The sequence below is a fragment of the Monodelphis domestica genome, chromosome 3, assembly GCF_027887165.1.
Source record: "Monodelphis domestica isolate mMonDom1 chromosome 3, mMonDom1.pri, whole genome shotgun sequence".
NCBI lineage: Eukaryota > Metazoa > Chordata > Mammalia > Didelphimorphia > Didelphidae > Monodelphis > Monodelphis domestica.
This window is the reverse complement of record NC_077229.1, coordinates 439938665-439955886: the sequence shown is the minus strand read 5'-3', so window position 1 is coordinate 439955886 and position 17222 is coordinate 439938665. Positions and strand designations below refer to the sequence as shown.

General features: G+C 36.5%; 1 protein-coding gene across 1 annotated transcript in view; it reads left to right on the top strand.

Moving 5' to 3' along the window:
- Positions 1-17222, top strand: part of ADAMTS12 (ADAM metallopeptidase with thrombospondin type 1 motif 12) — a 563652-nt gene that overhangs the window by 14630 nt on the left and 531800 nt on the right. The window lies entirely within an intron of this gene.

Sequence of the window (17222 nt, the reverse complement as noted above, 5' to 3'; positions counted from 1 at the left end):
CAACTCCAGGCCTATTCTATTCATTGTGCTTCCTAGCTATCCACATGTATTGATCAGTTTTTCTTTTTTCCTTTTCCTTTAATAAATATTATTTATTTTATGGGACCACCCTCTGGGAAGTAAGTGAGAGAGGGACACTGGAGAAAATTTTGGCAGTTTAAGAATAAGATATCAATATATTGGGTATTTTTTAAAGAAAAGTTAAAAAAATATGAAACATTAACAAAGGAGCATGTAATTAGTGCTATGCTATGTTATCAGGAGGCAGCAGGGAATAGAATATAGTATTAGTAGTTAAAAGACAAAGGTCCTAATTTCAGTTCTGTCACCATTGGGCAAATAAAGAAACTCCTCTGTAGTTTGCCCATCTATAAAATAGGGATAAAATGTTAATTGTGTACTAGATTAAAGTCAGAAGACCTGGTTTCCAAATCTATCTCTAATGAGTAATACCTGTATGAGTGACTTTGAGGAAATCACTTAACTCCCTTGGACCTCAATTTCTTCATTTGTAAAATGAAGGGATTGGACTAGAGGGCCTTTGAGATTCCTTTTTGCCCCAAATCTGTGATCTTAACTTCGACACTTACTAGCTTTGTAGCCATGGACTGGTTGCTTAATCTGAGACTCAAACAGCTCTCTAAAATGAGTGGAAAGATTTCCCACATCTCATAAATAGCATCAGGGCCTGGAGTTCTTACCTTTCCTAGCCTGTGATTTATTAGAGAATATTTAGAAATTTGTCAGACCTAAAAATTGGAACTTAGATGAAATTTGATAACTTAAATATCCAGATGGAATTCTAGAAAGGACACATGAAAGTATCCTTTGTACATTTTCCAGATATGGCCAGGCACTTGGTGTGATAAGTAATGGAGCAAATACCAACAGATAAACAAACACAGAGACTAATGTCATGGCCTAGATGGAAGGAATTTTGAAAATTGGAGTTCTGCCTAATTTTGCCATTAAAATAAACTACTGGAATTTCTTTTGAAAATTTCAGATTCACCCAGGCAATAAACTAAGGGTTATTAAGAGATAACACGATCAGAATATAATTATTTTCTTTTGAAGTTGGATATCACTAGGAGAGCCCTTTAACACTCATTTGCACAAACTCTCTAAGTTGCAAATGACATGCTTACATCTTTGTTGAGATGATGTGTAAAGTACTTTGCAAACCTGAAAACTCTCTCGGTATTAACTAGTAATATTGCTTGTAGGTTTATAGTTCAGAAATTTTCATCACTTCCCCCTGGGAGAATATAAAGTCTTGGAAGGCAGAAACTGTTTAGGTATTTTGTTTTTGTTAGCACATATTAGCACTGTACATATACCTTATGTATAGTATGAGCCTATTTAACGTTTGCTAAATGTAAGTAACCTTGTCCAAGTCTCTGAATTTCACTGTCCTTATCTGTAAGATGAACAAAATGAATAATAGAACACAATGAGTCTTCAGACAATAATACTTTAATGAATATATAAATAATGTAATGTATGAATCATAATGAATAATATAGCTTAATGAATAATACTGATCCAAATTTACTTGATCTTCTTGTTTTGAGATTATAGGAAAAATGTATGTGATAGTGCCTTGCTTCTGGGAAACATAAACATGTGAGGTCCTGCTATCAGAACCATGTCTCAGATAGGCTTTTCACTCAGTCAATCAGTATATTAATTATTTTATATGCTAGGCATTAGGGATAGAGATACAAAAATGAGAGTTCCTATTCTCAAAGAGGTTACGTTCTAGTTTCTCCCTTTCCTCTGTTTAGAGAATCACAGAATTCCAGAATTGTAAGAAGTCTTGGAAGTTTTTTAGTCCAACTCATATCAATAATACTGCAACAACATAACTGTTACACAGTTAACCAGATTTTACTTGAAGTTCATTACTGGGCAGAGGATAGGAAGGGGAGAGAGAAATAATATCTTCTGCGGTACCCCATTATGTTTTTGATAACTCTAATTGCTAGGACATTTTACTGTGGCATTGAACTAAATTCTAACTCTTCTCAAAGGGTTCCTAATACTTTTGATGGTGTCCTCTGGGCCAAGTTGAAGAAGTTTTGTGCCTTTTCTATATAATAGACCTTCAAAGAGTTGAAGATAGTAATTCATCCAAGATTTGTTCTTTCCAGGCAACCATCACAGCTCTTTCAATTGATTCTGAAATGTAATGGTCTTGAGATCTTTCATCATGCTACTCATCCTACTCAGGATGCTTTTGAAATTATTGTCCTGCCTAACTATATTTATATATATTTAAGATTAAGCACAATACTTTGGATGTGATCTGACCAGGGAAGGGTTTAGAAAAAAATTTACATCTCTGTTCCTTAGATATTGTGCCTCTCAATGAAATGTAAGATCATATTAGTAGCTTGTCCCCCCATTTCCCCAGAACCATGTTGGCAAACCCATGGCATGCGTGCCTCCACATGCCAGAGGGAACTGCTCCATTCCCCCTCTCCACAGTGTCCGAGGACATTTTTCACATGCCTTCCCCTTCTTCCCAGCAACCCAATGTGAGCACTTAATCCCTCCTCCAGCTGGGGTAATGTGGAATGGGAGGGGGCTCTCAGAAAGGTGGCTTGAGGGTACAGTTTGAGCATGGAATCTCTAAAAGTTTCACCAACAGTGTCCCAGAACATTGTTGACTCATTAAATTTGCAGTTCTCTAAAAATACCAGATCATTCTTAAATGGCTAGTAATTTCTCCCCATCTGGTGTTTGTGAATTTTTTTAAAACTGAATGTAAAACTTTACATTTAACTTGATTCAATTTAATCTTATTAGACTTGCTTCAAGATTTTTGCCCATTGAGATCTTTTTTGAATCTGATTCTGTCATCCAGCATGTTTACTTGTCTTGTAGTTTTGCATCATCTACAAAATTGGTAAGCTTGTTATGCTTCAAATGACTAGATGATGAAAAATTTTTAACCTCAGAAGACCAATCACAGATTTCCTAGGGCATCATTGGGATCTTCTTTCAAGTTGGCATCAAACTACTTATGACTCATCTTGATGTCTAGACAAACAATCAATTCTGAATCCACCCAACTGTTGATATTTAATCTACATGCCTCCATCTTTTCCACAAAAATATAAGCAACTTTGTCAGATACTTTGCTGCAATCTAGGTAATCCCTATCTGTACCAGAGCAGTAGCATTCTGAAAAAAGGAAGTGAAATTAGTCTAACATGATTTGTTTTTGATAAAGCTATGTTTTCTAGATGTTCACTAGACATCACAGCATGCATTAGAATTTTTCCGGAACTGAAGTCAAGCTCATTGCTCTCTAGTTTGCCATGACACTTTTTTTTTTAATGGAACATCTACTTTTTTTGTAGTCTTGCAGCATTCCTCTTAGACTTCACAGTCTTTTCGAGATACAAAATGGATGCCAATTCTTCCAGTATTTTAGAATAGAGTTTATTTGACTCTGGTGACTGGAATTTGTCAAGGCCAGTTTGGTTCCCCTCTGTTCATCTGAGGGAATGGCAATGTGATGGCATATGGTAAAAGAACATCTGATTCTTATTTCCCGGTGGGAAGATATAAATTTTAGGAAGCTTTTGGCATGTCTTCAATAGACCAATTTAAGTCAGAAAATTCTGCCTCCTATAGCCAGAACATAAACACAAGAAAGCTTCTTGCTTTCAAAGTACTTTGAGAAATGGAAAGGGCCAAGTCTTAGATCAAAATCAATTTTCAAGGCTTTGTCAATTATAGGACTATATCAAGACTCCAGGCTTATTTTCCTCTCAAACCTAATACTCTTCCAAATATCTCTATATCTATTGAGGGTACCATCATCCTTCTAGTTGCTAAGGTTCATAACCCTGAAATAATCTATAAATCTTCACTCTCCCTCACCTTATGTATCTAATTAGTTGTGTTGATTTTATTTTTAACCTTTTCAACATGTCTTATATCTTTCCCTTTTTCTTCACTCATGTACACCAAACTCTCTAGTTCATATCCTTTCCCTTGGTCTATTTCAATAGCCTAATTAGTATTATTGGGCCATCTAGGTGGCTCAGTGGATAGAGTGCTGGGCTGAGAGTTTGGAAGACTCATCTTCTTGAGTTCAAAACTGGCCACAGACACTGACTAGCTCTGTGACTCTGGGCACATCTTTTAAAACTATTTGCCTCAGTTTCCTCATCTGTAAAATTAGTTGGAGAAGGACATGGCAATGTACCCCAAACAGGGTCACAGAGAGTCAGACATGACTGAAAAAGTGATTGAGCAAAATTGGTATCATGGCTTCAATTCTCTCCATCCTTCACATGGCTGGTGAAATAATCTACTTAAAACATAGGCTCCATAAGATCTATAATTCTATATTACCTTTTGGGTCAAAGGGAGATTCCCATGTTTGGCATTTAAAAGCTATTTTGGCTCAGTTACAGAGCCTGATTTTTACTTTTTGCCCCGTCTTGTACTTTCTGGTCCAGCCATACTGGCCTCCTTATTGTTAATCACATATAATATTCCACTTTACAATTCTGTGACTTTACTCATGCCATACCTGAAGTGAATTCATTTGTCTCCTCTGACCCTTTGAATTCTTAGTTTCCTTCAAAGCATAACTCAACTGCTACCTGTTATATATATATATATATATATATATATATATATATATATATATAGTAGTGATATATATGTCATATATATATAGTAGTGATATATATATATATATACACACACATATGTTTATCACTACTCACAACTATTATTGCAACTAAGAGGGTATTTTCTATTTTAAAAATTAGCCAAGATGTCTCAGTCTTAATTAAAGAACATTTACAATCAGAAGACAAAGTGGTAATAATCATAACATAGTATGCACACTCTCCTACTAATGCACACAGTGTCTGTAGGAGAGAGTGAGCACAGCTTGCAGAAACTTAGCAGTGAGGGACTCAAGTATGGAAACCCACGTATTGGTTGTAGCTCAGTTTTGGACTGAAGGCTTTGATATTCTTGGTCTCCTTAGGAGAGATTGTATCATCTTCTGGAAGGTGCTGGACCCAATTCTTCTGCTGAATGAAGCTCAATCTCTATAAGTTCTAGTAAATAGCAAAATTAGTCTTGGGATTTGTACGGCTTTTGGTGTCTCCCTGTTGGTTGGGCACTGAATCTACCTTATAGTCTTTCTGAAAAGCAATTCCCTTAAGTTCAGGTCCTGCAAAGCTTTTTAGGTCTGCTTCCTTTTTTTTAATTTATAAAATATTTTTCCATGTTTACATATTTTATTTTCTTTCCTTCCCCTTTCTTCTCCCCCTCCAAGATCCAATAAGCATTTCCACTGGGTTATACAAATGTTATCACTTATACCTATTTCCATATTATTCATTTTTGCAAGAGCAGTCTTGTAAAACCCCAACCCCCAATCATATGTCCATATAAACAAATGACATCATTTGTTTTTCTTCTGGGTTTCTACTCCCATAGTTCTTTTTCTCAATGTGGATAGCATTCTTTCTCATAAATCCCTTAGGATTGTCTTGTAGTAGCGGAGTCCATTACATTGGATCATTCCACAATGTTTCACTTTCTGTGTACAATTTTCTCTTGGTTCTGCTCATTTCACTCTGCATCAGTTCCTGGAGGTTCTTCCAGTTCATATAGAAATCCTCCAGATCACCAATCCTTACAGCACAGTAGTATAACATTATCATCAGATACTAGAATTGTTCAGCCATTCCCCAATCAAGGGATGCCCCCTCATTTTTCTAAGGTCTGCTTCTCAAGGGTTTTCTTTCTTTGAGACATATAGAATAAGTGAAGAGCAATGTTGGCTGCTCCTGAGATATTTCTGTTCTCTCAAGCTTTAGATAGTGCTACATATGACAAGGCAGTCTTTATCAGCTCTTCAAAGAAGCTGCTTTCTCCATTCAGCACCCAGCATCAGAACTTGCCTTTAATGAGATCAATTCCCTGCCCCAACTACAGAGTCATCTGTTTTTAATCAGCCGGTCTCAGCTCAAAGCAGTAGTTTATCCTCTTCTGTCTTGCCTCTGCTTTTCTGTTTCTGTCAACTTTTCAGCTGTGTCAGCTTCTGTCTTCTTGAGCTCTGCTTTTTTCTAAGTATGTTATCTGGCTTCTAATATGACCTCTCATTGGCTTTCCTGTCTCAAATCAAGGCCTAATATGTAGCGGCCCACAACTATCTCAGTTATGAAATTCCCATTCCCATCAGATGTTACAAAGTTAATATATAATGGTCCTAAGCATTTTATTTTATTTAGAGTTTCTCAGCAATGAACTCCACAGCCATAAAAATACATGTATATAAATTAGCTTCTGGAAGCAATGCCTGGCAGCAATCTTTAACATCAGTTTTATGGGGGTGTTTAGGTAGGACTCCTACCTTTGGGGTCAGGGCTTTGCTAAACCCTTTTCAGGACTGTCCATCCAATTTTGGTGTCAACCTCTTATCCAACTCCCACATTTGGCTCCAAGAAGCTATTGTATGCTTAGTGGCCAAATCCCAATAAAACCATGTTGGCAGATGGACTAAATCAGGTTGGAGGTAACCCATAGATCTCAAACCTATTGATGAGTTAGGGGGATGTCTACCCTAAGCATGTGAAGACGTCCCCTGATGGAGTGGGCAGATGAGAACAATCTGTTCCAATTGCCATTTAGGTGTCTGAGCTTGGTCAGACATTTAAGAGGCCAAGGTCATCCACTGCATCCCCAGCTATCACAAGGTATCCTGACTTTTGTCTTGCCACTGGAGTAGAATGACTCTGGAAGAGAGAGTGAGGCTAATAACTTCATTCAGTTCTACCTCATCTAAACTCAGTTGACTTGGCTGTCAAGTGATGTTGTTGGTCCTCTTCAAAAATCAAGGACAGACTTCTGGGTCAAAATGGCTCCAGAGTAGAAGCAGAGCTCTTCTCTCCACCAATTGAGACACTGTGCCTCAAAATAACAAAACCAAAGTCAAGTGAATGAAGGAGTTCCATGGTAGGGCACAGCATGGAAGGTAGGCAAATTAGAGCATTTTCACACTAAAGGGGGGTGAAATTTCCCCCACCAATGGATGAGCTCATTGCCCCTCCCCCACTTCACCTACCTTTCCAGAGTCCAAGCGAGCATGGGACAAATGTCTAAGTTCTAGGAGGGAGACTGGCTGAGGTCAGTACAGACTTACCCCAAAGAGAAGCTAGCCTCGGAAGACTGAGAGCCTGAGGAAACAAGGAGATAGGGTGAAGAACTTGGAGAGAGGGCGTAGCTCATAGCAAAATGCCACAGAGAACCAAAAAAAAAAAAGCCTTTGGGCAAAATCCTCTCCAGCACTCAATATAGAGCCTTGCCTAAAGTCCACACCCAGACCTCTTTCAGGAAATCTTTAAGTTCTGTAATATTTATTAGGAAAATGGGTGGGATTGAAGAACAGGGGATACTGAAGGTTTATAATAGTGAATGGAGAAGTTGAAGGGAGAGAGGGAATATGACTGACAGTGAGGTAAAAGGAGAGAGATGCCCCTTGCCGAGAGACTATTTTTGAAAAATGGGGTTCCTGAGAAATGGGCCACTTATGATAGCCTAAGGGGACGTCTTCTTTATATATTGATGTTACAGATACCCCAGAGCAGGTAAGCATGGACCCCCCTGAGGGACAAGCCTCCCCCCAGACCAAGGTCACCCAGCAGGGGTCCAATAAGGATCATTTATAGTTGACTGGATGCCCTGAGGTTCAGCTCCCTCTATATCCCCTGAAATGTTAGTCCTCTTATCTGACTGTGATATTCAAATAAAGATAAATTTTAATAACAGGTTTGGATTGGAGAGGTATCAGGGAAGAGGTAAGAGGGATTTCCCTATATGAGGTTTGAGTCTCTCTCAGCTTTTGAGCTGAGGCCAGGCCTCACAGGCTGGTGGAGGGTTTCAGTTATTCCTGTCTATGCTAATCTGTTCTAGTTTTCTTAAGTTTAAAGTCTTGGCAGTAGACAGCAAGATGAAGAAAAATTATGACCTTCAGAGCTGGTTGGGTCTGCCTCTTCAGGCTGATGCCCAAAAGACTGGCCTTACAGTCCAAACAGCTTCCTTTAAATCCTTTTGTCTGATGAACATGATCAAAGGGATCCATCCAGGTAGAGCACACAGTTGGTAAATTCAGGAATAGAGGCACTTCTAACTAGAGACAAGGAGAGAGGCTCTTCCCATTCCAGGGCCAGGAACTAAGTGCTAGTCACAAGACCAACTACCACTCCAAGTCGGCCTCCCCCCACCAACTGTCAGTCTTGTCAATATCTTCTCTCCAACACTCCAACTGCTGTTTGTTCCAACTCAGTGGCAGAAAGTCCAGAACTTGCTTTAGTTTTCCTTTCCAAACTTGTCCCCCTTTTTTTTTTGTTGTGACCTTCCCAAGGTTTCTTATTTTATTATAATTACCAATCTACTAAATCTAATTTCTAACTACTTTCCCCAAAATAATAAACTTCCCTCAATTACTCTATCGCTATTCTATGCTAACTTTATCTACTTTAAGGAATTCTATTCAGGAAAGTTTGGGTAAGGGTAGTTTTAGGGTTTTACAATAACTTCAGTACAATAAATGTTTGAATAAAACCATTACAAAGAAATTTGAATCTTAGTGCTAATACTATTTACTCTTGCTGAGTTAAACTAAAACAATCAGTTTTCTTATTTTATATATCTATTATTATTTGCAAACTATTTTTTCTATATATTTCCATTAAACACAATTTTATCATTAGCTTTACAATAACCAATAAATTTTACTATCTGTAAATGCAGCTTAAGTCTATTCCCAAGTATAACTGTCTATGCTATGCTTAACAACTTACTCCTAGTATATTCCCTACTTATCATAACTATTATCTAAGTCTCTAGTATAATCTATAACCTAATCTTATGTACACACACACACACACACACACACACACACACACACACATATATATATATATATATATATATATGCTATGCTAAATATTTAGCAAGACTAGGGACCCCAGGAGGCTAAGGAAATGTAGATATAGGGTGCAGTGCTTGGGCAGAGAGAAGTGGCTCAAAGTAAAATGCTATAGAGACCTAAAAAATAACCTGTGGGTAAAAACCTCTCCAGCACTCAATCAGAGACTTGCCTATACTCCACACCCAGACCTCTATGAAGAAATCTTTAAGTTCTTAGGGGATGAACCTTCCACTAAGAGCAGCTGGACTATGCTGAAGACTGGGAAAAATATCCTCAGGGCAAAAACCTCTCCAAAGTCCAATACAAAGATTGCCCACATTTCTCCCTTACATATCTGACTAGGAAGGAACAAGGCAATGACCACCAACTCCTAGGAACTAAAATTCACAAACATCAAAAAAATCAAGAAGAAAACATTAACCCTTGATAATTTTTATGCAGAAAAAAACCAGACTAAATAAGAGGTAGCAGAAGATGACAAACAATTAAACACACTCAAACCTCTGGAAAAATGGAAATTGGTCACAAATTCTTAAAGACTTTAAATCCAAGATTGTGAGAAAAATGGAAGAGATGTGGCAAGAAAAGTGGGAAATAGTTCAAAAAGAAAATAACAGTTTAAATGACAGGATCTCCCATTTGGAAATTGAAGTCCAGAAATCAAATGAAATAATAAGCAAATTGAAGACCAGAAATGACCTGCTGGATGCCATGAATAGTAGGATAGATCAAACCAAAAAGGGAAATCAAAAGATCTTAGCTGAAAACCAGTCATCAAAAACTATTATTGGGTAAGTAGAAGCCAATGATCTCACAAGACAGTAAGAATTAATAAAGCAAAGTCAAAATAATGACAGATTAGAAGGCAACACAAAATATCTCATTGAAATGGTGGTTGACCTGGAAAACAGAACTTGGAGAGACAATTTGAGAATCATAGGTCTACTTGAAAGCATGGAAACAAACAGAAACATTGACATCATATTACAAGAAATTATCCAAGAAAACTGCCCTGAGGTTATGCAATAAGAGGGCAAAATAGACATTGAAAGAGCCCATAGATCACCCACTACACTAAATTCTCAAAATACAACCCCTGCCCCCCCACCCCCGGAACATAATTGCCAAATTCAAGAGCTTCTAAACTAAGGAGAAAATATTACAAGCAGCCAGAAAGAAACAATTCAGATATAAAGGCTCACCAATCAGGATTACACAGGATCTGGCAGCCTCCACACTAAAAGACTGCAAGGCTTAGAATATGATATTCAGAAAAGCAAGAGAATTGGGTCTACAACCAAGGATCACCTACCCATCAAAATTGACTATATACTTCCAGGGGAAAGTATGGGCATTCAACAAAATAGAAGGCTTCCAAGTATTTATAAAGAAAAGACCAGAACTAAACAGAAAATTTGACATCAAAATTTAAAAACCAAGAGAAACATGAAAAGGTAAATAAGAAAGAGAGGGGTCTTATTTTTTTCCTTTAAGGACCTCAATAAGGCCAAATTGTTTATATTCCTATGTGGAAAAATGTTATTTGTAACTCTCAAAAATTGTATTCCCTATTACTGTATTTAGAAGAGTTATCCATAGGTAGAGATTGGGGTACTAAGTGGTTTAAAATCATATAAAAAAGAAGAAAGAAAGAAAGAAAGGAGGGAGAGAAGGTGGCTCCAGGAAAAACTTGAAGGAATAAGAAAATTAGGATAATCTATACTACACAAAAAGGCACATAGGAGTGGGAGGAGAAGAATACAATTATAAGAAGAAGAGGAAGAGAGTACTAAAAGGTAATACTCAAACTTTACTCTCAGTGGAATCAATTCTGAGAGGGAAGAGCATCCAGATCCAGTGGGGTATTGAATTCTATCTTACCCAATAGGGAAGTTGAGAGGGGAAAACTAAGGGGGGGGGAGTGGGTCAGGGAGTTAAAAAATGGAGGGAAAGAGAGTGGGAAGGGAATTTAATAGATCCTAAAAAATAAAAGGGGAGTAAAAAAAGGAGGGAGCTGAAAAGGGAGGGTGGTGGGGGAAGCAATACTATGGTGGGAGAGTAGGAGGGGTAGCTTAAAAAGACCCCAAAGGAAAAATGAGAGGAATAAGAAGGGAGGGGGGGGAGAAAGGAAAGTAAAATAAGGGTGGGAATAGGGGGACTGATTAAAAACAGAACACTGGTATAGAAGGAAATATTAAAGAGGAAAGGGCAGGACAAGGAGAGAAAATCAAAATGTTAGGGAATACACAGGTAGTAATCATAACCTTGAATGTTAATGGGATGAACTCACCCTTAAAGTGGAAGCAAATAGCAGAGTGGATTAGAAAACCAAAATCCTTACATAAGTTGTTTACAAGAAATATACATGAGTTAGGTTAAGGGTCAAAGGCTGGAGCAAAATCTATTGGGCCTCAAATGAGAAAAAGAAGGCAAGTGTTGCCATCATGGTATCTGACAAAGCCAAAGTAAAAATAGATCTGATTAAAAGAGATAGGGAAGGTAATTACATCCTGATAAAAGGCAGTATAGACAATGAGGAAATATCAGTACTCAACATATATGCACCAAATGGTATAGCATCCATATTTCTAAAGGAGAAACTAGTGGAGTTGAAGGAGGAAATAAATAGTAAAACTATACTAGTGGGAGATCTGAACCTTCTTCTATTAGATCTAGATAAATCAAACCAAAAAATAAATAAGAAAGAGATAAGAGATGTGAATGAAATATTAGAAAAAATTAGAGTTAATAGACATATGGAGAAAAATGAATAGGGACAAAAAGGAATACACTTTTTTTTCAGCAGCACATGGTACATTCACAAAGAGTGACCATGAATTAGGTCATAAAAACATTCCAAACATGTGCAAAAGAGCAGAAATAATAAATGCAACCTTTTCAGATCATAATGCAATAAAATAATAATTAGTAAGGGTACATGGAGAGGCAAATGAAAAATTAATTGGAAATTAAATAATATGATACTTAAAAATCATAGAAACAATTAATAATTTCCTTTAAGAAAATGACAATGATGAGTCATCCTTTCAAAATCTATGGTATGCAGCCAAAGCAGTACTAAGGAGGAAATTCATATCCTTGAGTTCATATATTAACAAATTAGAGAGGGCAGAGGTCAATGAATTGGGCATGCAAATTAAAAAAACTAGAAAGTGAACAAATTAAAAATCCTCAGATGAAAACTAAATTAGAGATCTTAAAAACTAAAGGAGAAATTAATAAAATTGAAAGTCAAAGAACTATTGATTTAATAAATAAGACTAGAAGCTGGTACTTTGAAAAAAACAAATAAAATAGACAAATTACTGGTCAATCTAATTAAAAAAGGAAAGAAGAAAACCAAATTAATAGTATCCAAGATGACAAGGGAGAGCTCACTTCTAATGAAGAGGAAATTAAGGCAATCATTAAAAACTATTTTGCCCAATTATATGGCAAAAAATATGGCAATCTAGGTGATATGGATGAATGTTTACAAAAATATAAATTGCCTAGATTAACAGAAGAAGAAATAGAATACCTAAATAACCCCATATCAGAAAAATAAATTGAACAAGCCACGAAAGAACTCCCTAAGAAAAAATCCCCAGGGCCCGATTGATTCACAAGTGAATCCTATCAATCATTCAGAGAACAACTAAGTCCGATATTATACAAACTATTTGACAGAATAAGCAAAGAAGGAGTTTTACCAAATTCCTTTTATGACACAAATATGGTACTGATTCCAAAGTCAGGTAGATCAAAAACACAGAAAGAAAACTACAGACCAATCTCTTTAATTAACATAGATGTAAAAATCTTAAATAGAATACTAGCAAAAAGCCTTCAGCAAGTGATCATGAGAGTCATTCATTATGATCAGGTGGGATTTATACCAGAAATTCAAGGATGGCTTAATATTAGGAAAACCATCCACATAATTGACCATATCAACAAGCAAACCAACAGAAATCACATGATTATCTCAATAGATGCAGAAAAAGCCTTTGACAAAATACAATACTCATTCCTATTGAAAACACTAGAAAGTATAAGAATAGAAGGGCCTTTCCTAAGAATAATAATCAGGATATATCTAAAACCATTTTCAAGTATCATCTTCAATGGGGATAAATTAGAAGCATTCCCAATAAGATCAGGAATGAAACAAAGATGTCCATTATCACCTCTATTATTTAGCATTGTACTAGAAACACTAGCAGTAGCAATTAGAGAAGAAAAAGAAATTGAAGGTATTAAAACAGGTAATGAGGAGACCAAGCTATCACTCCTTGCAGATAATATGATGGTCTGCTTAAAGAAGGCTATAGAATCCACTAAAAAGCTAGTGGAAATAATCAACAACTTTAGCAGAGTTGCAGGATACAAAATAAACTCACATAAATCATCAGCATTTCTATATATCTCCAACACATCTCAACAGCAAGAGTTAGAGAAATTCCATTTAAAATCACACCAGATAATATAAAATACTTAGGAATCTATCTGCCAAGACAAACACAGGAACTATTTATGAATACAAATATAAAAACCCTCCACACAATTAAAAATAGATCTAAATAATTGGAAAAACATTAATTGCTCATGGGTAGGATGAGCTAACATAATAAATATGACAATCCTACCCAAACTTATTTACTTATTTAGTGCCATACCCATAGAACTAGCAAGAAACTTTTTTTTTCTGAATTAGAAAATAAACCATAACAAAGTTCATTTGGAAGAACAAAAGATCAAGGATATCCAGGGAAATTATGAAAAAAAAATGCAAAGGAAGGAGGCCTTGCAGTCCCAGATCTCAAACTATACTGTAAAACAGTGGTCATCAAAACAATATGGTACTGGCTAAGGCACAGAAAGGAGGATTGGGGTAAGTGACCTCAGCAAGGCAGTCTATGATAAGCCCAAAGATTCCAGCTTTTGGGACCAAAATTCATTATTTGACAAAAACTGTTGGGAAAATTGGAAAACAGTATGGGAGATATTAGGTTTAGATCAACATCTCACACCCTACACCAAGATAAACTCAGAATGGGTGAATGACTTGAACATAAAGAAGGAAACTGTAAGTAAATTAGGTGAACACAGAATAGCATTCCTGTCAGATCTTTGGGAAAGGAAAGATTTTAAGACCAAGCAAGAGTTAGAAAAAATTACAAAATGCAAAATAAATAATTTTGATTACATTAAACTAAAAAATTTTTTTACAAACAAAACCAATGCAATCAAAATTAGAAGGGAAGTAACAAATTGGGAAAAATCTTTATAAGAAAACCTCTGACAAAAGTCTAATCACTCAAATTTATGAGGAGCTAAATCAATTGTACAAAACATCAAGTCATTTCCCAATTGATAAAGGGGCAAGGGACACAAATAGGCAATTTTCAGATAATGAAATCAAAATGATTAATTCACACATGAAAAAGTGTTCTAAATCTCTTAGAATCAGAGATATGCAAATCAAAACAACTCTGAGGTATCACTTCGCACCTAGCAGTTTGGCTAACATGACAGCAAAGGAAAGTAATAAATGTTGGAGGGGATGTGGCAAAATTGGGATATTAATGCATTGCTGATGGAGTTGTTAATTGATCCAGCCATTCTGGAAGACAATTTGGAACTATGTCCAAAGGGCACTAAAAGACTAATTCAGCTATTGCACTGTTGGATTTGTACCCCAAAGAGATAATAAGGAAAAAGACTTGTACAAGAATATTCATAGTTGCGCTGTTTGTGGTGGCAAAACTTGGAAAATGAGAGGATGCCCTATGATTGAGGAATGGATTGTGCTCAAAGGAATAACAAACTGGAGGAATTCCATGTTAACTGGAATGACCTCCAGGAATTGATGCAGAGTGAAAGGAGCAGAAGATCCAAGAGAACAATGTACTCCAAGACTGATAAACTGTGATAAAATCGAATGCTACTAGTAGCAATGCAAAGATTAAGAACTATTTGGAGGGATTTATGAGAAAGAACACTATCCACATCCAGAGGAAGAACTGTGAGAGTAGAAATACAGAAGAAAATTAACTGCTTGATCACATGGGTCTATGGGGATATGACTGGGGATGTAGACTCTAAATGATCACCCTGGTGCAATTATTAATAATATGGAAATAAGTCTTGATTAATGACACATGTTAAACTCAGTGGAACTGTGCATCAGATAAAGAAGGGGGTGGAGGGAGGGGAGGGAAAGAACATGAATCTTGTAACCACAGAAAAATATTCTAAATCATCTAATTAAATAACATTAAAAAAACAAGTACAAATAACAGTTTCTGCTATAGAGGGGCCACTTTCATTCAGATCATCTTAGAATTGTCTCTTTCTCTTCAAACTGCTCTTCTCTGTTTTTCTTACACAAATGTCCTTGTTCTCCCCCTTTTATGAAATAAAATTTCTATATGAAAAATGGACAATATTTTACTCATGTAACGTGCTTTACAAACCTTAAAGTGCTATAGAATAAATTATATTCATTATTATCATCATCCAAAATAACATATTACTTCTCATTTTTTTATATCTCTAGCACTTAACACAGACCTTGGCACATAGGTACTCAATAATTGATTCTTGAATGATTGATTAATTAAAAAATTAAACTCTTACCTTCTGTTTTAGAATCATTGCTGTATTTTGGTTCCAAGTTAGAAGAACAATAAGGGCTAGGCAATGGAGATTGAGTGATTTGCCCAGGGTCACACAGCTAAGGGTCTGAGGTCAGATTTGAATCCAGGATCTCCCATCTCTAGGCCTCTCCTCTCAATGCACTGAGCTACCCAGTTGCCCTAGCTTGATTGATTAGTTAATTAATCTGTCTGCTCCAGAGCAAGAATGAGCAGTCCCAGACTAAGCTGTAGCTACCAGAGGCTACACTAGAACACCAGGTTCAACCTTTTACTGCAGCGTAGCTACTTTTTTCATTAGTTAATTAATTGCTGTACTCCTTCAAATCATAATTCAAGGCTAGCTTTCTCAGTGAAGATTCCCCATTAACCTTGCCGTTCTCCAACATAGCATCTCCATTTCTGTCTTATCCCTTTCCCCTTGATGCATATGTAATTTTAATGCATTTTTCTGAGATGTATTTTTCATTGTGGCATATAAACATACATATACATATATATGCACTTTTATGAATATAATAATATACCACTGTGTTGGGGACTTTGCATTTTACTCTGAAAGGTTTTAGTTAAGATATTGGCCTCAGTCCCAGTTGGAAAATCCTGGTGGTCCTTTTTCCGTACTATCAAAAACTGTAACAGTTTTTGCCCTTTGGCTCATGAACTCTGGCTGAAGAATGGGGTGATGTAGCTGAGGAATGAAGTTCATTGGCAGCACTTTGTGGGAAAATTTTCCCTGGGCTACTTTTCACTCTCTTTTCCAGATCTGGAACTTCACTCCTCATTTGTTGAAAACATTCATTTCCACTTAATGATGCTGGTATTTTAGAAGTTACTCTCCTTCCCTGGAAGCCTGGCTTAGGGTTAGGAGTGACAATAAATGGATGAGGGAGAAAAGAAGAGCGGAAAATAAATGGGCTGTTTATTCCCTTATGTATCCGGGCTAAAAAATGTGACTTGTGGCCTTTGGAGGTTTCCTCAATAGATACATCCTCACTGAGACTAAAGAGTATTTTGGAATGGGGTTTTCTGTCTGATAAGAGCTCATGGTCCTATGCTGTCTGTGCTTTGTATTTCCAACCCATAACTTCTCTGTTTAAAAATCTTCAGCAACTTGAAGGACCAAATATAAACCACTCAGCCTGGCATTTAGAGTCTTTCATAGACTGGCTCCAGACTGCATTTCTAGACTTACTTGACATCATTCCCTTTCATGCATTCCAGCCAAATGGCCTGCTTATTGTTTCCCCAAATCCTCATTTCATTTCCCACCTCCACATATTTGCACAGTTGACCTTTAAGTGTTGAAGTCACCCTCACTTCAAAGAATCCTTTTTTTTTTCATGGCTGGTAGCACCTCCTATGCCTTTCCTGATATCGTTAGTTGTAATGCTTTCCCCCTTCTGTAAATTACTTCATGCTTAATTCATTATCTATTTATATGTATATACTTAGTAGAAAGTAAAATTACTTGAGGGCAAGATCTGATTCCCTTTTGTATTCCCAAGAGTATGTTGTACATTTGTTGGTCAGTTATTTTAGATGTCTCTCACTCTTGGTGACCCTGTTTGAAGTTTTCTTGGTAA